The sequence below is a fragment of the Bombus terrestris genome, chromosome 10, assembly GCF_910591885.1.
Source record: "Bombus terrestris chromosome 10, iyBomTerr1.2, whole genome shotgun sequence".
Classification (NCBI taxonomy): domain Eukaryota; kingdom Metazoa; phylum Arthropoda; class Insecta; order Hymenoptera; family Apidae; genus Bombus; species Bombus terrestris.
In genome coordinates this window covers 15,209,420-15,230,199 of record NC_063278.1, presented here as the reverse complement: position 1 = coordinate 15,230,199, position 20,780 = coordinate 15,209,420, and the positions used below count along the sequence as shown (strand labels likewise).

Below are 20,780 nucleotides of genomic sequence, written 5' to 3'. Positions count from 1 at the left end.
ATCATGTGCATATACATGCAAACTAACCTTTTTTCTTCATTCGAACGCACAATTGCCATCATTTCTCATGCCTTTAACTTTTACATTTATTTACATTAAGTAAAATGAGTTCTAAAATAAAGCTTAAAATACCAACACTTTCTGAAAAGATGAATGCAATTGTGCCTTCGTACAAAGTTTCTATATATCGAATTTTTGTTCGTTAAACTTCTTTTATACGAAGATTGTGATGTGTCGAAACCTCTGTAACTCGAAGATTTTAGTTCTTCCCTTGAGGTTCAAGTTACTAAAACTTCGACTGTATAAGACAATTAGTTTGTAGAACTCTCAGATAGAATGTAGGTAAAGACGTAAATGAGGATGTAACTGGAAGTCATCCGAAGCCGAAAGACATGGATAGAATAAATATAATAATATAATATATAATATATGTGTTAGCTAGCGTGTGTATTTATGTGTGAAAGTTCGTAGAAGCTTATATCTCAAAATGAGAAAATTGGATTCAAAATAAAATTATTGGCATGTATTTTATTGGTAATAGTGTTGTATTTTGCTTTGTCATTTTTTTACGCTACCAAGGAACAATTTGCCAAAATACACCTGCATTTGAAGGATTAAAACATCTTCATCAACTTCCATGTGTATAAATTTTTATATTGGTTTCAAATTTGACCGATGTAATCACGATAATCGTATTTTATTACAGTATTGATCAAATTTCGGAATTTATCTGACACGTACAATATAAACATAAAAATATTTTACGGTTGGTATTCGAATATTTTCGTACAGCACCATATAATGTACAATATACGTACGTTATATGGTACAGTGTACGATTTGTTTGACGAGTCGTCAATGACGACTCGTTAATCGGTTAATTTACTCTATTGAAGAAAACAATATAGTGTTTGATCCTGCTGCGTTCTTTAGCTTCTTTTTATAACTCAAGCATGTTTTTCTGCTGTTAAAGAATTTCTTAAGTTTCACAAATGTTATTAACACTCATGCATTTCGTTTCAATTTTATGTTAAAGAAGTGTTCTTAAATATGAAATGGAATATGAAAATTCAAGGACTCCAGTAGTTTTATTTTTTTAACTCCAAGTTTTATTTAAAATTTTAATGTCACTGGAACTTAACATTTAGACTGACCTTCTATTCAAAATTTCATTTTATTTTTCCACATCACCTACATACTTATAAGAATTTTTGTAATTACAATCACAAATTTTTATATACATATATTTTGTGTCATATAGAAGAAATATATTTGAAATACCGTTAGCTTATATTTAAAATAACTGTTTATTTGAATTTTTTATTTCATTTGTTCGTTGCAATACAATACAACGCAATGCAATGCAATACGATGCAATATAATATATAATATATTGATAACTATCCATTGAATTATTTTGCATATATGAAATTTATCAAGAATTTTATTTATAATGGTACATTTTATTGACTAAGAGAGTCAAAAATTTTACAGTTTTACGTAAGAATTTTTTATATAATCTTCATTTATTTACATATTTTTGTGCTTAATAATACGAAATTATTTATTATATACTTTCAAATAGTATATAATAGCAACTTATAGACATTTTGCTGATTAACTCATCTCATTTAATTACATTTTACAAGAGCACTTACAAAATACATATTGCGAAAAGTCTTGTATAATCGCATAAGAATAACACTCTCCACGTAAAACCTAAAATAGTATTTTATAGGCATCGCAGTTTGCAGTTTAATTAATAATAATAAAGTTTTATTGCATGAAGCTTTTAAATTTTACAGTCAGAAGATTCATTTCAATTAATAACTAAAGATTCATTCTAGAAATCGTGCAAATAATTGATTGACATAAATATTTGAATATAAGTTGAAAATTCGTAATTATTTAAATACATATATTAGTTGTATAGTGTATAGTTTCCTTTCCATTCTATTTGCCAATGTGCATATATGTTCCCTAATCTTACAAGTCCCTGAATAATAATTTGATGCTTTGTATTCTAATATTTTATAGATATTTCTTATCACATCGTCTAACATTTCTACCAAGAAAGCAACAGTTAGTAATTGTAAATTCTATCATTATGAATTACGCTATTTCATAAATAATACAATGTCGACATATGCATGTAACCTTGAAAATCCTAATATATATATACTTTATCGTATTCATTAATGAATAATATACTAACTACTTTTTTCTGAAACTATGTTTTCAAAGACTATTAACATTTTAATGTCTTGTAGCATTTTACAGTGATCGAAATAAATAAAAGTCCATCAGTACTAACAATAAATAATTTCTAATTTAAATAGTTTAACTAAGTTCAAACTGTAACATGTTAAATGTTAAATGTGTTATGCAATGTTTTCGATATGTGCAACTGATGATTGTCACGATAAAAATAAAATTCTTTCCTGAGTCATTAGTATTGACCATTTACCATCTATACCTTATTAGTTTCGTTTGCACTCTTCTTAATTGTTAACTGAAAATTTCACAGAATTAGCATTTGATTGTATCTTGGAAATTCGAAATACATAAATAAGAAACGATATTTCTTATTGACACTTGCGTCCTAAACTCTTGTTTATTTCCAATTAATGTCTTCTTACTGATAATAATAATTGGTGGTTCTTCGTGTAATCATAATTGAAACGTAAGAATAAAAATATAGTGAAATGATAACGTATTACAATGCCTTGACCTATTTCTCCATATTGACAAATGCAGTTAAAATGTCATCATATTTTAACCGATTTATTAGTTTATATTTTGTTTTCACGATTAAGATTACATGCCAAGTCTTGTTAACATTGTAAAAAAAGCAATCTCACACACATTAATGATAAACTCGAAACAATCAGTTCACTTCAGCCGATAAATTCTCAATTATGTAAACTGACAATAAAATACGAATTACGAGCGCATGCGAATTGAGCGTATGGTTGAGCAGCATTGTTGAATAATACTTTAAATGATTGATAGACTGCGTGTATTCATGCATTCATGGGCAATTTTTAAGCATGAAAATTCTTCAACTGCATATAACATACAAAAATATACAAAATATCAGAAATTTCGTACTCGTTATAATAAGTCTAGCGAGTGAAACAATCTGTTTAGGTTTAATTTTGTATTTAATTATGTTCATATAATATGAATTGTTTGACGATGAAAATAACATCTGCAAATTTTTGATGAACATATAAAGAATAGAAGTTCACACAGAATTGTGTAATTTATTTTTGTTACTTGGATGATAGCATTCAATTTTATAAATGATGATTTATACACAATTTGTCTTGTGTCCAGAACCACACAACATTTTATTAGAATTTATGGTAAAAGCAAAAATATGTATAAAAAAGAGAGGAATTTTTTGCAATTGCAGTTTAAAATTATAGCACTCTATCCTATCCGTGCTGGCTGTACTCGTATTTTTAACAAGAAGGTTAACGTTTTGAATGAACAAGGTCTTTAACCCATTACCTACATCAATCTGTTTCACGTACCAATGATTTTGTATTCTGAGATTGCTTAAAATACATTCTTGACTCTCATATAAACATAAATCCTTTAATTTTGTATTAATTCTTGGTATTCCGAACAAATTGTCTCATCATACATATGTAACAATATATAACAATTGCTTTTTGGCAAATAAGATAATTCCAATTAAATATTACTTAATAACCAATTTCAATGAAAACAAAACTATATACTATATAGAAATTTTAGTTAGTAAAACAAAATTATATACAACTTGTTAAAACAATTCCTTTCTTCTACATGACATGAAACGTACAATGTTTATTCTGATCGTGATATATAGCAAAGTGATAAAACTACTAGTATTATCAATATCGTAAAATACAAATCTCTTGCAGTACAACAGTTTCAAACGTGCACAATCAAATGTTATGCTTCTAAACTCTAAACATTTTGGTTGCTCATAATTCTTTCGTATTTGCACAATTTCATCGTGCATTCCAAAATGCTTAAGTATTTTATCCTGCGTTATCACGATGTGAATATATTATGTAACAAATTTAGAACATGCATAAAATATTCGTTCGTAAAGAAATATCAATTCAAGCTTACGAAGCAAGTACTTATCGACATTATTTTGAATTCATATATTAGATTTATAAAAATTATAATAACTTTAATTACTGACAATAAATTTATACCTTTTTGTAAGTCATTTTTCGTTCATTAATATTTTTATGAAATATTAAATATTTTATTTCCTATCTCAATTTATTTATTTTTTAATCTATCTGTATACTAATTATAAGTAACCTATCTACACATATAATTTTTAGTATTTTATTTTATTGCACAACAACAAAAAATGCTACTAAATGATGTGTTAAAATAGATGTTCGTTAAAATATTCTTGTATTTTTGAAGAATATGCCTATATTCTATTCTAATCGTTGCTAAAAATTGGAATATGATTCTACAAACAATAAATAAAGAATTAATTCCTATTGAATCTTTTTAAAGAACAGTGAAATTTCCTCAAATATCAAATAAGAAAAGATTTGTTTTATTTAATATAATAATATTTCGAGAAAACATCAAGGCAACATAATACATTAAAATATATCATTTTAGTGTCATAATTATTATGCATATTAGTATTTTCTTTTTTATCCTTAATCAAATCGTATTAAGTTATGTAGTTGCTATGAATTACAATGTAACAGTACAATAAATATGATAAATATTATAAAGTAGAAAAAAATAATACTACGTGTATATATTTCTAAGAACTACCATTGTCAATGGCAAGGTGCCATTCAAAAATACGCAAAGAGCAGAGCGCCATTCACAATATTGGGTACAGTAAGTAGTATATCGGTCTAGTTGAGAAGTCAGCAAGCCATTCAACAAAGCGTTTGGTACCGTTCAAATTTTAAAGTAAGATACGGCTATCTTATGTTAACGTGTACACATTTAGTTCTCAATGAATGAAAACGATCTTTTTTATATTGTTCCCGTTAAATTTCCAAGAGAATACATAAAAAGTATATTTTACTAACAAAATACTCGATACTTGACAAAATGTATAGTATTTTGAGACATAATACAAATCTCATCGAGAAATGGTCTATTGACCAAATATCTGCATATGAAATACATTCTCGCCCATTGAAATAGACATTTTTGAAACGAACTAATGCTAAGTGTTCCAATTCTTAATCGGTAGCTAACTGTCAATGATCAAGTAGTTCTTATCAGATCTAACAATTTACAAGAATCATAGTAATTTAATGAGATTGCTAATAATTTAGTACAACTATAAATAAATAAATATTAAAATATAAAATTATTAGAATTATAAAGAAATACTCATTGCCAGAATTATTTGTAGATATGCAGACGAAAATCAGAGAAAACATTAAAAGACAAAAATAAATTTCGTTTTTATACCTTTAAACGCTCATCAAAAGATGTTGATAAAAAGAAATGCGCTTTATATCTGTGGTAGGATATCTGTATGATTATAATATGTATGTACATACAGCGTATCCCCGAAATCATGATACAAGCAGTCGGGTGGCTATTCTACATGCACATGTAAGTAGAAAAGAAAAAATAACATTGTTTCGTTTAAACGAAAGCCTTAAGGCCTTGGTTCTTCGAAGATCCGCCTACTGCATCTGTATTAGTTGTAAGTTTCAAGATATCCGACTTCTTTTTCTGCTCCTGTTTATATTTATAAACATAGATAATTTCACGTTTGCTTCCTACTATATTACTGTTATCTTATTTCCGCGATGTCCGCACTGAGAATAGTTTCATAAATAGAGGTGAGAGTTTCTCTTTTTAAAAATCGTTTTATTAACGTAAAAATTATTTAAAATGTTGACCACGATGCTGCATATAGCTCTAATTATATTATTATCAGCACGAGCAGAAAAAGAGGTCGGATATCTCGAAACTTACAATTAATACACGGACACCTGACGCATCTTAAAACTCATTTTTCTCAAAAACAAAGCCTTAAAGAAAAATTATAATTTTTTTGTTTCAATTAATTTTTGTTTCAATCAATTAATTTCCTACGAGCCGACCGCTTGTACCATGATTTCGAACAATCCCTATATGTACATATAGTATAGAGCTAAATTAAACAGATAGAAAACATTTCTATTTAGTTTTATTTAATATAATAATATTTCTATTAACAGAAGTAATGATGGTAACCTAACGTTAATATGTAAACGTGCAAACATACAATAAAACATTATTTACTTAAAAATTCTATATATATTTATTTTTCCCCTTTATGTTGCTACATACACGTGTAAATGAGACGAATATTTAATTATTTGTTATCCATATGTAAGTAAAATGAATATTTATGAATTGGATAAATTTTAAAAGGACAAAAGAGATATTCGCATGCAATATTGTACATTCCATTCCGTTATGAACTTATAATGAAATAGTTCTTGCTCAACGATATGTTTATTTTCACCATATTTCAACGCCTCGTCTCTTTCCTTTCAAGAAAATAGAAAATAGTTCTTTAATATGGAATAAACAAATTATGTAACCGACATTCAAGTCACGAAAAATTGATGTGCTGTTTCAACTTAAGAAATGAGGGAGAGCCTCTGTTTCTCTAGCAATTCTCCATCTGAAATTTGTTCCACCTGAATGATTAACCCTTCTAGTGTCGACCGAAAGAATTGTACCTGAACGGAGAATACCAAACCAATTTGATATAATTTGGCAAGGATTGAGAAAAAAATCATAAAAAAAGTAAGAATGATATTTACAAAAATCAAAAAGGAACGTATTACCAAATAAAGGAAGAATAAATTAATGTCAGCTGTATTTCAATATTTGTTGAAAATCATAATAATAATACTTATTCAAAACCATTAGGAAAAATGGAAAAATCAGTTTTCTTTTATAAACAATATTTGCAAATAAGAAAAATCATCGTTTGGTCATAATTTGATGTAGAACAGTATAAACCATAAATAATGTATTCTCAATTATTTATAACAAAATCTCTAATATGAAAACACAAAACTAAATGATAATCCCATGATGCGCAGTAAGCGTCAGGAAGATTACTTCCTCCGAAACAAGAAATAACATTCTAATATTATTATAAGCATTTATAGCTATCGGGCTATTGAAAACGTGTAATATTTACTTATTATTATTCACACAAATAATTTACTCAGCATTGATGGTAACTATTGCATACACAGTATAATCCTAATATTGCACAAATTACAAACTGTATGTAATCTATGCACAGGTCCACCAAAAATTTTACTCTCGCCTTATCAAGGCAAGATTATTTTGTAAATCATAAGGGGATATTCTGTTTTAAATAGTGTTATCTAAAACTTGTGATTACGGTTTCAACCAAATCTCCGATGCCGAATTTTTGTCATATGACACCGGCGTATACACAGTCTCGATATCAACCATTGCGGAATATAACAAAAAGTTAAACCAATTAACAATTTTTTCAATTTGTGGAATATCTCTCACAGAACTTCTGCAGAGATATTCAACCATTTACAGCGTTTTATAAATTTATTTTGAGATAAAGTTCTCTCGTAATGAGAATAGTAAGAATAAGACAATACGAAAAAGTAAAATAGAATAATGCAATGATATATCGTTGTTCGGTACTAAAAGGACTAATCCAATCCATTTAATTAAAATAAAAAAAGAAAGAAAACTAAACCTTTTCGAAGAAAACATCTTACCACGCTTTATACTAGTAGCTCACCTTGCGTAGAATGAAATACCATAACTTTCTCTCAGTAGTATATGCATTAACTTACTAAGGTCGTTTTGAAACCCGTAATTTATCGGAAGTTGGATTTTCATTTGAAAATATAAAAATACAGCGGTTACCATTACGAATTCGATTAAAACCTAAATCTTTAAATTAACAATTGATAATACTCAGAGTATTATTGAACATAAATATTACTGTGTTTATATCGTTATTATTATATATTATATTATAAATTTCATTATTATATTTTTCGAAAATTTCGATATGAACTGTGGAAAGGATTGTATTACAGGCAAACGATTATAATATGAAAGAAGATGAAGTATTCTGCTTCGGAGCTTTAAAGCAATTTACAAATTATTAGAAAACTCAGAAACATACCGAAATCGGATCCATTTAGATCTAAAGTAACAAATTCCCGTCAGAGACACACTATTTTTTAAAAAACCGAAGAAACGAATTTTTCTTCAAAACCAAATAATTATTCATATCCATGTTATTAATCATGAATATTTATCAGTTAATGGAACATTTAAGTCATCAAAAATTGAAGAGGAAGTTACCATTTAAAAATGCTAAACTTATATAAACTTATCGTAGCGTTTTTTTTTTTTAGACATTCAAGTAGCTATAAATTATATTTACAATTTTTCTTCGTATTATTTTCGTAATTTATGAAAGGAATAGCAGGAATGCCTAACATCGAAAAATGAGCAAAGAAAACATCATTATTTGGACTGAAAGATCAAAATATAATTTGTGAATAAAAGATTCAATGATCAGCGTTAATTTCTATTTTATATAATGTAAGAATAATCAAATATAACAGAGACAAATGTTGCCGAAAACTGAAATAATGGGACAAAAAGCACTAGACGAAAAGAGAAACTTAAACAACCAACTACGGTATAAACTACAGCAAATCGGATATGCCAACGCATTATATATACTCATCATATCGAAAGATCTATAAGAAGAGGACAAAACAAAATTACAAACTCCACTATAGCGGGACGTACGGAAGAATCACAAGCGTAACAATAATGAAAGCAAGAAACTACTTGATCTTAAGTATACTCCTGTCGATAGAAAGAATTGCTGCACAAGTAAAATTAGTAGGTAAGTTAAGTTGAATAACAATGATAGGACAAGGAACGAAATGTAAAATAAGAGAAAATCGACCATGTCAACTATGTGACATGGGAGAAATAGAATGTGGTAAATAGAAAACACATACTAAGCGACTGCACAGTATATACAGAATACGGACCAACCACACTGAGAAATAAGGAATGATTGGAAATAGTGACGACAACACAACTGAAAAACACATATGGGAACTGACAAGCTTCATAAAGGGAAGCACGAATTTGAGCGCTTTCTGCATGGAGGAATAGAGAAACCAAAGAAGAATGAAACACAAAAGATTGATATACAGGTTGAGTCACCTAAGAGTTTAAGCTGAAATATCTTTGATACTATTAATTGTATCGAAAAAGGTTTCAGATAAATGTTGAATGGCTTCAAGGGGGCCATGTTTTGATATAATTAGTTTTCCTGTAGTTGATTAAAATGACCTTCGCATAACCTTTACGCGATCACCTACAGAAAAACTAACGACATTAAAACACACGCCCTTTAAAGCCCTTCAACTTTTACCTGAAATGTTTTCTGATGTGACTAATATTTCAACTTAAATTCTTAGGTGACTCACCTTGTATACTAACCTATGTAATAAACTAATAATAAGATATAGATCAATGTACATACTTATTATTAGATAAGTAGGGGAACAAGATCTAGCTTTAAGAATAAACTACGATAGAAAAAAATGTAACAACTTGGTACATACACAAGATAAATGTAATAGACATAATCCTCGATACAATAAACGAATATAATGCAATAATTGAGTTTAATGAATGGATGAATAAACAAATTTGCGATGATAATTGCTGGTGAAAATTTCATATTTCAATAAAAATATTCCGATAAAAAATATTCAGTGAAATGTATAAGGTAGAAAAAAATGTAAAGTAAAATGTAAAAGAATCATATAAATTGTTTCTAAAACATTGGAAATAATTTTTCATACTTTTTAAATATTATAATGCATAGTATAATATAAAATTAATATAATGCATACACATACGTGAAGTGCACATTTTCAAAAATCAAATTTCTTTCCTAATAGTTTGTTTTATGGAATAATCTGCTTCTTCAAATCGAATTTAGTGATAGTTGTGTTGTAATGAAGATTTGTAAATTTAATATATTTATTTTTTCGTTTATTTTATATTTGACTCTTATAAGATGACATTAGTAATAATAATAATAATAACAGATTATTTTCCGAAACTGGTTTATAATTATTATGACGAACACTTTCAATTTTTCACAAATATATGATTAATTTCATTTAAAAAAAAAAGTTACACGCACACACAATAAAACATTACATATTATTTTGCATAACAAAAATTTGCATTTTTTATGAATGTAAAATAATTAATTATAGTTAGATGCAATTCTTGCAATCACTAACATTTGTCATTATTCGCACACTAGAATTGCACAATAGAATTTCAATCACCATTATCACTATTATTACTTCAAGTATCAATGTTGCATAATTATTATATATCAAACATATAAAACAGAAATATCTTACTATCACTCTTAAAATTAACGACATAAAATATTTCTTTTCTTTTCGTATAACTAAACTGAACAATAAAAAAAATGATAATTTCACAAGAAATACTGAACAGAATGTGAGATCGGGGTATATGGCAACATTGAAGTGAACATGAGTAATAATATCACAAACGGTTGTAATCTCAATCGTGACTTGACATAATTTTATTGTCAGTCGATAGCGTCATGATACCGGTGACGTTGAATGACTAAGTATTGATGTGTTTTTAATTAACGCATCTATTAGTGTATAAATAGAAGAAAAGTATAATAATGATGAATTTAGACACAGATATTTCTCCCTTTTACGATATGCACATACATATTTATAAGTGCATCAGTAAAAATAAGCTTTGAAGTTATTTCTGGAATTAACTGACAAGTGTATAAATTTGTTCATTTCCCCCAAATGTCATTCCTGCAAATAATACAATAGTGTTTTAATAATAATGTTATGATCGGATATGTTAGTTAATTTAAATCAGTTTACAACCGTTTTAAATCAGTTTAAATGAATGACCGTTCAAACCACGTTGATTGCACCATTACGCATAACGTAACAGATGAATCACATTGCGTTACATGAGAAATAAGATTATTACCATTTTTATTTTATTTCACTAAGGAGAATATTTCATGGATTTGTCACAGAATTTCAGGAACAATGAAATCAAATAAAATCATTATGTTAAAGTATTTTTATTTAGTAATGTATTGCAGTCTATCGTAGAGATATAGATACATACATATATATACATTTCGTATGTGCATACATATATGATTCGTATAATATATGTTTTCTTATATGGTCTTCTACAATAATATATGAATGCAAGAAAATTAATGTTCTCAGTAAGAAAGAAATTTTATGTGACTATTATCTCTTATAATATTTAACTATCCGAGCTGACGTTAAAATACATGCGTAGTTCAAATTCTACTCCTATTTTTTATTTTATATTTGCCAATTTATATAGTTAAACGTAATGCAATTATTATATTATTTTTATTGTATTTCTAAAAATCTTTTCGAACTTTCACAAAATCATTTGTATTTTTATACATTTCCAGATTCTTCAAATTTCCAAATATAAATAACGATCAATGTTAAAAAACTATAAATTCTCTTTTTCTCTTTGACTCACTTTTGCTTTCGATGCTGTATTTAATTAGAATTGATTAAATTAATACCAGTTAGTTACAGAAAAAGCTCCTAATAAAGCAAATTTAAACTGGTGAAGTTGTATATAAGATATGTTATTATACCAAAATATGTTAAAATATCATATCAATATAAGATAGTCCACTAGAAATTAGACCACCTAATTATCTATAGATAATTGAATATGATATATGTAACTCTATAAAACAATATTCAAACTATTAATTATTTATTTAATTATTAATAATTAGTTAAAGATATAAAATTATTCCGTGGAAAATAAATTTCAAAATAAGAAATATCTAGAATTGTAATATTTTATCAAAATGTATGATAACTCCTTTATAAACTCAGAAAGAAGGTCAACTTGATTATAAATATTTTATTTTTTAATTCGTTTAACTCTAAATATAGTAAGAAATCAAACAAATATTTCTCAATATTAAAGTAGCCAACTATCTATGTCGTAAAACAATGAAAATTAAACAATAATTATAATGAGATAATTCAATTAAGTTTCTTATCTTTGAAATTTAAAGCCAAAGCTATCTTAAAGAGAGAAATATGAGAATAAATCCATTCGACGAACAGTTAGTATCATCAATTTCCCTTGAAAATATTAATTTGTAAATAAAAGGGCAATATAAATAATTTAAAATATAGATCTACATAGATAGATATTAACTTGGATCATAAGGATAAATATACGTAATTGTATGGTAAATATCCGATCAGAATTAATGAAATCTTTACCGAAAAGCAGCAATGAATCTACATTTATCCAAATTCTCTGAATAAAATTATGACTTTCTTCCTATTTTAAATTCCTAGTAAACGTACATCTGACAACAGCAGATGGATATTACATTTCCATATTTTGTTTACACAGTTTTTACTAATACATGTCGTTACAAAACATGCGAATGTACGATTTTTTAATCTTCGTCAAAACACTACATTCTACCATTAATAACCCATAAATAATAAATAATGTGACGCAACATATACATGAAATATAATGTGAGAAAATAAAGTTAATAAAATCGTGATGAATCGTAACAGAGTGAGCGATACTTACGATATGTGAACAATATTTTTGTATGCTTATGATGATTAGTAAACTAGTGATGTTCATGCATTTTTACGAATTTATATTTTACGATTTATATTTTTACAAATACAATTAAAGGAATAAAAAACAGAGCCTTGCTTCACCTATTTAGTGCTATTCGTATAATGAATATTATATTTCTAATATCAAGTATATTTTTGCGCTTGTATATTTCCTAAAAGTATTGTACATGAAAATGCGCGTATTAGCGATTATACTAAATTGATAATTAAACTGATAATTAACTAACTGATAATTAAACATTAAAGCATACCTATGAGAATTGTTTAAATTGGTTATTTTTGTAACGATTCATTGCCTCATAAATATCTTTCATGTGATATAAAAATTGCGTCAGAAAAGCACGTGCTTAATTCACATTCGGTGAACCATACAATCAACGTAAACGACCGATATTATTATATTAAAAGAAAAAAAAGATACAAAGATAAAGATAAGTTTTTGCTAACGTTATTTATAAAATATCAGATTCATTTTTTACACGCTTCACGACGAGAATATTAAGAGAAGAAATACTCGGTTTAGAAAGAAAAGTGAATTTTAATAGTTACCTAAGTATGCATAATTATAATAACTTCATATAATTGTATATTTCTTTTTCTGCCAATTAATGTTAGTTTTACATTGAATACACGAGTGAACTGAGATAAGTTACTAATCCGTACCCTTATCTCTGTTAATTCGTTCTTCAAGATAATCTTAACATTCTTTGATGATTAATCGAATGTTTAGAAATGTTCTTAAATGGAGAAAGAAATAAAAAAGTGGACACGAGTAGATAACGAATTATCATTACGTACTTTGAAGCGATTACACAACATTTACCTATATACATAAATGTATGTATTTCAAAACGTATATATAAGCATAGTCATAGATAAACACGTGAACTGTTTCTGTGGAAGAATTATCATAATTCTAGTAAAATAGTAAAGTCCTAAAATGAGTTGCTAATCTATAGATTAAAAATTTTAACCCTATAGTAATTTTTATTTTTCAATATCTCGACATTGCTTTCGTTATAACTGGAAAAGGAGTTTTAACATTTAAAAACTGTGAGACATCTTTAATATTATTTCTTATTTTTCTCGAATTTAAAAGATTTTCTAGTAGAAAAATACGATTTGGTCGTAAATGACCTAAGGAACAAATAAATTAATTTCAATTTTAAACTCCTTCGCAATTATTTAAATCTTAAGTAATCATTTCAGTATCATTCCTTTGTCGATTAAACCTTTTTATTTTAGTCAAAGATAACAATTAATACACCCATTTTGATTCCTTTATCTTGAACTAGTGTATGCTTTTGTAATTTTTCACGTTGATATGTAACTTGAAGTTGGAGAATAATTTTAACTTCTCTTTCTCCTGGTTATCAATATTGCAACACTGAATTGCAGATTACTACCTTGTTAAATATTTTTCCAAAATAAATTATCGTTATAAAAATAATAAGTATACTTTCATTTAGCGCCATTACAATTCAGATTGCAATTAATTTCCCTGGTAACAAGTATGTGCTACCTTATAATTAGTGTTTTTACAAATTTGTTTATCCCAAAATTGTTATGTAAACTTTTCAAAGTAGAATCAGCTACTGAATCATACACGTTATCTTGCAATATACATTATTTCGTTTCGTATTTTAAATGACATGTTTCCAATCAGAGTAAGTAACTATATACAAATTTTGAATTGCATCAAGTGTGAGAAATGAATACTTCCTTAGTAGAACAAAAAAACAACAAAAGAAAGTAAACGAATAATTACCTTCGTAGTTTCTAAAATTAGTAATTTACGTCAAAATGAATGGTATCCGGTTTGATGTAATAACACTAACCCTACCGACACTTCGTATATACCTATTCCTATCGTGTGCGGTCAAAATGACCGTTGATTAAAGAAGTAATAGTTTTTATGATTTAACTTAGATAATGATTAATTTATAACTAAATGTATATAAAATGATGAAATTTCATAAAATTTCGTGTAAATTTATTTTTGTTTAATTTCAAATATAGACTTAAATAGAATTACATTTTATTTATATAGAGATATATCTTATTCAACTTTGCTGCATTTTTACAAGTTATCTTATTATCAAATGTACATTTACCGCATACATATTTCCCACATCTTAAACAAATTTTCGTAATTTTGTAACCTTTACTTGAATACTAATTTTTTACTTGACAAGTTTTTTGTAGTACTTGTTGATAGTTTTATTACATAGTTTCTTTCCCGCGATACTTTATACAAAAGTAATGTATGCACTAGGTTTATAACATTTTTAAATTTGTGAATTCTCTGTAAATTGACCCCATACTGTAGATACCATTGCAAATTTATTGGTTCGTAAACGTTGGCTTCTTTCGCTCATCTTATCAAATCGTATAAACTCATAATTTCAGCAAAATCATTCCTCCTCATTGTTTTTGAAACAAATGCAGATTTCCAAATTTTATTCTACAAATATTAGACATCTAAATTTTGTGCTTGATATGCACCGCGGACATATAACAAAGCAATAAATACATCTAGTTTTGTTATATCTAGCTCCCTCGTAATCCCCAATACTCTAAATGCTTCTTCTTCCGTACATTTTATTATATGATTCCTTATAGCAGGTTTGAGACTTGCATCTATTTCTTTCCAAACTATTCGCAGTCAACGGGAGTCGTAAATTCCCGTTACGATTGTAATAATCGACACCACGAATAGATCGATCCCCTTATTTCGGTTAGGATAATAGGGGTGGTTGTCGTAGTATAACACTGCGATTAACAGGGTTATAAAATTTATATTTCTCACAACTTGTACACAGATGGGTTACAAATCACAGTTTGTTCCAACAACTTTGTAATGAAGATAGTTACGCTGGTGTAGATGTATGAGTTAAGTAAGTGACTGATCTAAAAGTGTAAACCCGGTCAAAGTTGCCTTGCGGACAGCGAATTCGAGGGATTATTTGCGGGGGACGCGTGAGTTTCCTGGAAGCCTTTCATATTGAGTAGTTGGAGTCGACAGTGGGGGACAAATTGGCGAGATATTTTTGAAAACAGTCATTTTTATATTTTTTGATGATTTTGGTTAACTTCCTGGTTGCGTTGTTTAGTTTGCGTTTGTCGTCCGGTGTTCTATGGGTCTGCCATACTCTTCTTAGTCTTCGTTTTTCTGTGATTTTGTTTAATATGTAATGGGGATATTCGTGTTTGCTAATAAAAGTCTTAGTAGGTGTGGAGGAGCGGATAGCGTTTATTATGCTCGTGTTTAAGTATCCTGTGGCTGTTTCAATATCTACCTTTGTTTTTAGTGAAATTGAGGCAGAGGTTGAGTGATTAAAGACTTCTCTAAAGAGCTGCCAGTTGGTGAGTTGGTTGTGAATAACGCCATTAGGTGGGTTCTCGTTTATTGCTGAACTGACTGTTGCTATTACGGAGGAATGGTCAAAAGAGAGTTCAGCCAAGGAGTTGATTTGGACATATCTAGGCGAGATATTTTTGGTTATAAAGAAATCGAGTAAATCGGGGATTTTATTAGTGTCAGTGGGCCAGTATGTGGGTTCATATGTGGTAAGGTAGTTGAGATTGTTGGTGGTTATGCTTTTCAAGAGGTTTTTGCCTCTGCCCTGCTGACAAGTCTGCTGCCCCATTGGGTATGTTTAGCGTTATAGTCTCCTCCAGCTATGAATCTATTGCCTAGGGCGTCAAAGAAGCTGTCGAAGTTCTCTTTAGCAATCGAGTGTCTGAAAGGGCAGTATACTGCTGAGGTGGTGATTGTACCATGGCAGTCTTCTATTGCTACGCTTGTGGCTTGAAGGTAGTCTTTCTGGAATAATGGGAGCTCGTAGTGCTTAATGCTGGATTTGATGATGATTCCGGTGCTGCCGTGTGCCTTTCCACTGGGGTGTTGGGTATGGTAGAAGTTGTAGCCGTGTATTTTGAGGTAGTTTTTGTCGGTGAAGTGGGTTTCAGATATGAGCATTACGTCGATTTGCTGTTGTTTTAAGAAGAGTTCTAGTTCAAATTTGTGCTGAACTAGTTGGTGTTCCACAGAGCTATACGCATTGGTTTTATTTTGCTTCTGTGCGTATTAATTTATCCATGAAGAGTGTAAGTAGTGACAGCAAGTTGTTAATTTGCTCTGTTTGCTTCTCGATTAGTTTTTCGAGTCTGGTGAAGTTGTCTGTGTTTTGTGGGGTGAGAACACTATTTTCTGAGTGTCCACTGTGGGTTTTCAAATTGTTTATGTTTCCTTGTGCTGCCTGGGCATAGGAGATTGATGGTGTGGAGAATTTTTGGGGTCTAGGTTCTTGTTTGGTTATCTCCTTGGGTCTGAGTTTAGGGTACTTATTATTGTGTAGTGTTTTATAGGCTAAGCATCCTTTGTAGTTCGCAGGATGCTCTCCTTGACAGTAGATGCACTTCGCGGGAGTTTCTGGGGATTTAGTGCATTGATCAGTGGGGTGACTACCTGCACATTTTATGCACCGGAAATTATGGTTGCAGTATTTCTGAGTGTGGCCGTACTTTTAGCACCTTTTGCATTGTACTATCTCTTTCTTTACAAGAGGTGGTTCGATCTTAACTATAGAGTTCATCAGCCGGTTGACGTTGTAGATTTCTTTGTTATTTTTTTTTTTTTTTTTTTTTTATTTTATATCTATAAAAAATAGCGATAGTGGGTTTTTGTGAGTCGCAACTCAGTTGTAACTCCAATTACAACTATTAACTATTGACTATTGACTATTGACTAGTAACTATTAACTAGTGACTATTGATTATTGGTTCTTGACTAGTGACTAGTGACCAGTGACTAGTGACTAATGACTAGTGACTAGTGACTAGTGACTAGTGACTAGTGACTAGTGACTAGTGACTAGTTACTTGGCATATCACCCACTAGTTAACATATGGCACATCAGGATTTCCCATCCTTCCAGGCTTGTCAGCACTTTTATTGTTTTCTATTTATAGTTCATCGAAATTTCCCCAACGGTTTTCCTCAATACTACAATATTAGTAAATATTCTCTCAGATATGTTAATTGTAACAGCTTCAATAAAAATTATGTCTAAACGATCTAATAAAACCAAATAAATGAATTATACAAGAAATACGATTACCTAAGTCGACTTATTTAATTAAGGATATAACTTATCTGTAATATTTACAACAGCTATGAAACTTTTTGACAAAATTTTCCTAATATAATTAAAATAAACAAGATCGTAAAAACAAAAAATTCAAAAAGATTCCAATAACACAACTGTTTTATAGCGCTTATTTAAAATGAAACGAAATTTTAATTACAAGGCATTTTTATAAATTGCAAAATTGAAATGTTTGAGTATGTGGTTGAGCATTTCTCTTGTGCTTTACGAAATAAAATTTTGATCCCTAGAATAGGATATTAAGAGATGAAACTTAGATGAAAATTTCGCCTCGCTATAAAGTAAACAATTATAATAAAGTATTGCAAATATAAGCGATAAATGAAGAACCGTTTTCATAGGAGAAAGTTACAACACAGGTTTTAAGTTTCAAAAATGATTTGAATTAATTACAGCTTTAATCGTAAAATAGAAGAGATAATTGCAAAAAGAATGCTTACTCACAATTTACGCATATCTCGCATTCAGCTGTGTCAGTGACATTGTATCAGGCTGCTCTACGATTTGGAACGTGTTCTCGGTTCTCGCTTCTTTTTGACTAAAAAGAATCATTGCGCACGCACAGAATAAAATTACACGCACGTTCCTTACCTAAAGAAAAATCACAAATGAAAAACATTTACTCATTGTAGTTACATATGCGTACATATTGAATCACAATAGAAACACATAGAATTCAAATAAAAAGAAGTTGAATTAAATAAACATATGCTACTTAATGAATTATATCTATTGGGTGAAGTAACTGTATTACAAACGTAAATTACGCTGAAAATGTTATATATATTTGTAAATAGTATATTTTTTAATAGAACGCTGTTTATTGCTTTACATTGATAGTTTAATTTGCATAAAATTAAGAAAACATCCAGTCAATTCATAATTACTAAGTTAGTACTAGATATGTACAACTTTTTGAAAAAATTATGACCATGGAAATTATAGATATCTTTAATCACTCTAAATTTTAATAGAGAGTTTAGTATAATGAATTAATAAAAACTTGATAGGTATCCGATACTTGATCAGTAGTAATTATATATATTTATATATATATAATATATGTATATATTTTATATATTTTATATATTTATATATATATTATATATATTTATATATATTTTTTCATATATTTTATATTGTAATAGATTTTATCCTAAAGATATGAAAATGGATGTAAAAACGTGATGTGTAGAAACTGTTTTGGTTGCAAAACATTTATTCATTTTAATATTGCGTTAATCCAACGAATGAATAGTAAAACCAAAGTCACACTGGATATGTAAGTAGGTAGTATGTAATAATTATATATATAATACAATAACATAAAACTATAGTACATATTTTTTCCTTTTATTCTATCAAACGATAATCGATTCAGGTAGAAGGAACAAAAGTATCGTAGCTGAAAGCGATATATGTATGTAATGAGGAAGTCAATTAAAGCATTAAACGGCTATACCGATTGATCTAGCCGCACTCAGGGCCGTACGCACCCTGTGACCAGGGTTGCCAGAAAATTATTTACCGCTGTGCCGCGCCAACGTACCTACTTTAAAGAAAGAAGCAGTTCTAAGTTGATACAGTACGGCCCTGAACAAAGCTCGAGCTTCTTATCTCTCCTAACATGCCACAACTTACGTATATGTTCGGTCTTCAACTGCGTAAGCTTACGATCTCACTACATATATAGCTGCCAGCTTAATTGTTTTGAGAAAATAATCTACCACTATGAAATGACGCGTACCTAAATCCCAGATTATTTTATTCCAAGACCTAACTTGATCTTCAATTTAAAGAAGAATTATTTCGAATAATAAATCTTTTGAAACTCAATATACAAGAGCTGATAAAATAAGTTTTACAAGCAATAATATATAAACGGTAGTAATATATAATATAATATAATATAATATAATATAATATAATGTAAATATATATTTAAGAAAATGATTAAATCTAATACCATAGAAAGGATCTAAATTATTATTATAAAACATTTATTCATTTATTAATGAAAAAGCAAAATCAAGTTCTTTTGAGAAGCAGAAGAAAATTTTATTTACATTTATTAAATTTTAATTAATTTTATAAACATAAACTAATTCGCTTTGGCTTTACGATACTTTTTAAACCGAAGATTAATTATATACAAGGCAATTTGATACAAAAGGAGATTCAGAATTACATAAAAGTGATATGATGTAATTATAACCTATAATACACAAAATTTATTTATCAATCTTTCCACGCTTGTATATTTTCAATATTAAATTATCTCAGACGCTATCTTACTATTGCTTTCTAAGAAAAACTCTCTTATGAGATTATTAAGTCAAGTTGATGAAATTATCGAAAAATTATAGAAATATACCTACATTGGAATACATGAAATACACTCTTCTTCATCTTCTATTGCACTTTATTGATAAGACAAGCTTCAAGAACGATCAACCAAGATACATGATTGGTCATTTTTTACGGATTGCTTCTTGTAAACTATTTTTTCCGTTTTTACCACCCGCCCTCCTTAATTATGCGCAAAGCTCTCGTTTTGTTGAAATGTGTATTAGCAGAATTAACAATATAGAATTTCTTATCGGCTTGTTATTTTATCCTACGGTTTCTTTGACGACTTGCACAATTAACCTATACACTTATATTCTGCGACATGTATTACCATGTGAATGCTTAAACCCCACTCGAGCATTTCCCAATCATGGAGGGAGATTCTACAATATATAAAACTCTAGCTGATACGTAACATCTACTCAGTATAAATTCTGTTCTTTCGAAGGAAACACAC

The 20,780-nt window shown here is 28.5% G+C and overlaps 1 long non-coding RNA gene across 3 annotated transcripts; it reads right to left on the bottom strand.

The window, feature by feature from the left end:
• Positions 1-44: 44 nt before the first annotated feature.
• LOC100651354 lies at positions 45-20,766 on the bottom strand. 3 transcript variants are annotated; one of them, XR_007225604.1, is made up of 4 exons: positions 20,353-20,766; positions 18,419-18,565; positions 10,482-10,925; positions 45-6,737 (listed from the first exon to the last, which is right to left on the bottom strand). It is a non-coding gene; the product is annotated as an uncharacterized LOC100651354 (long non-coding RNA). The 3 variants fall into 3 exon arrangements; XR_007225603.1 differs by lacking the exon at positions 10,482-10,925; XR_001099703.3 differs by lacking the exons at positions 45-6,737; positions 10,482-10,925 and adding an exon at positions 17,433-17,811.
• Positions 20,767-20,780: the final 14 nt, after the last annotated feature.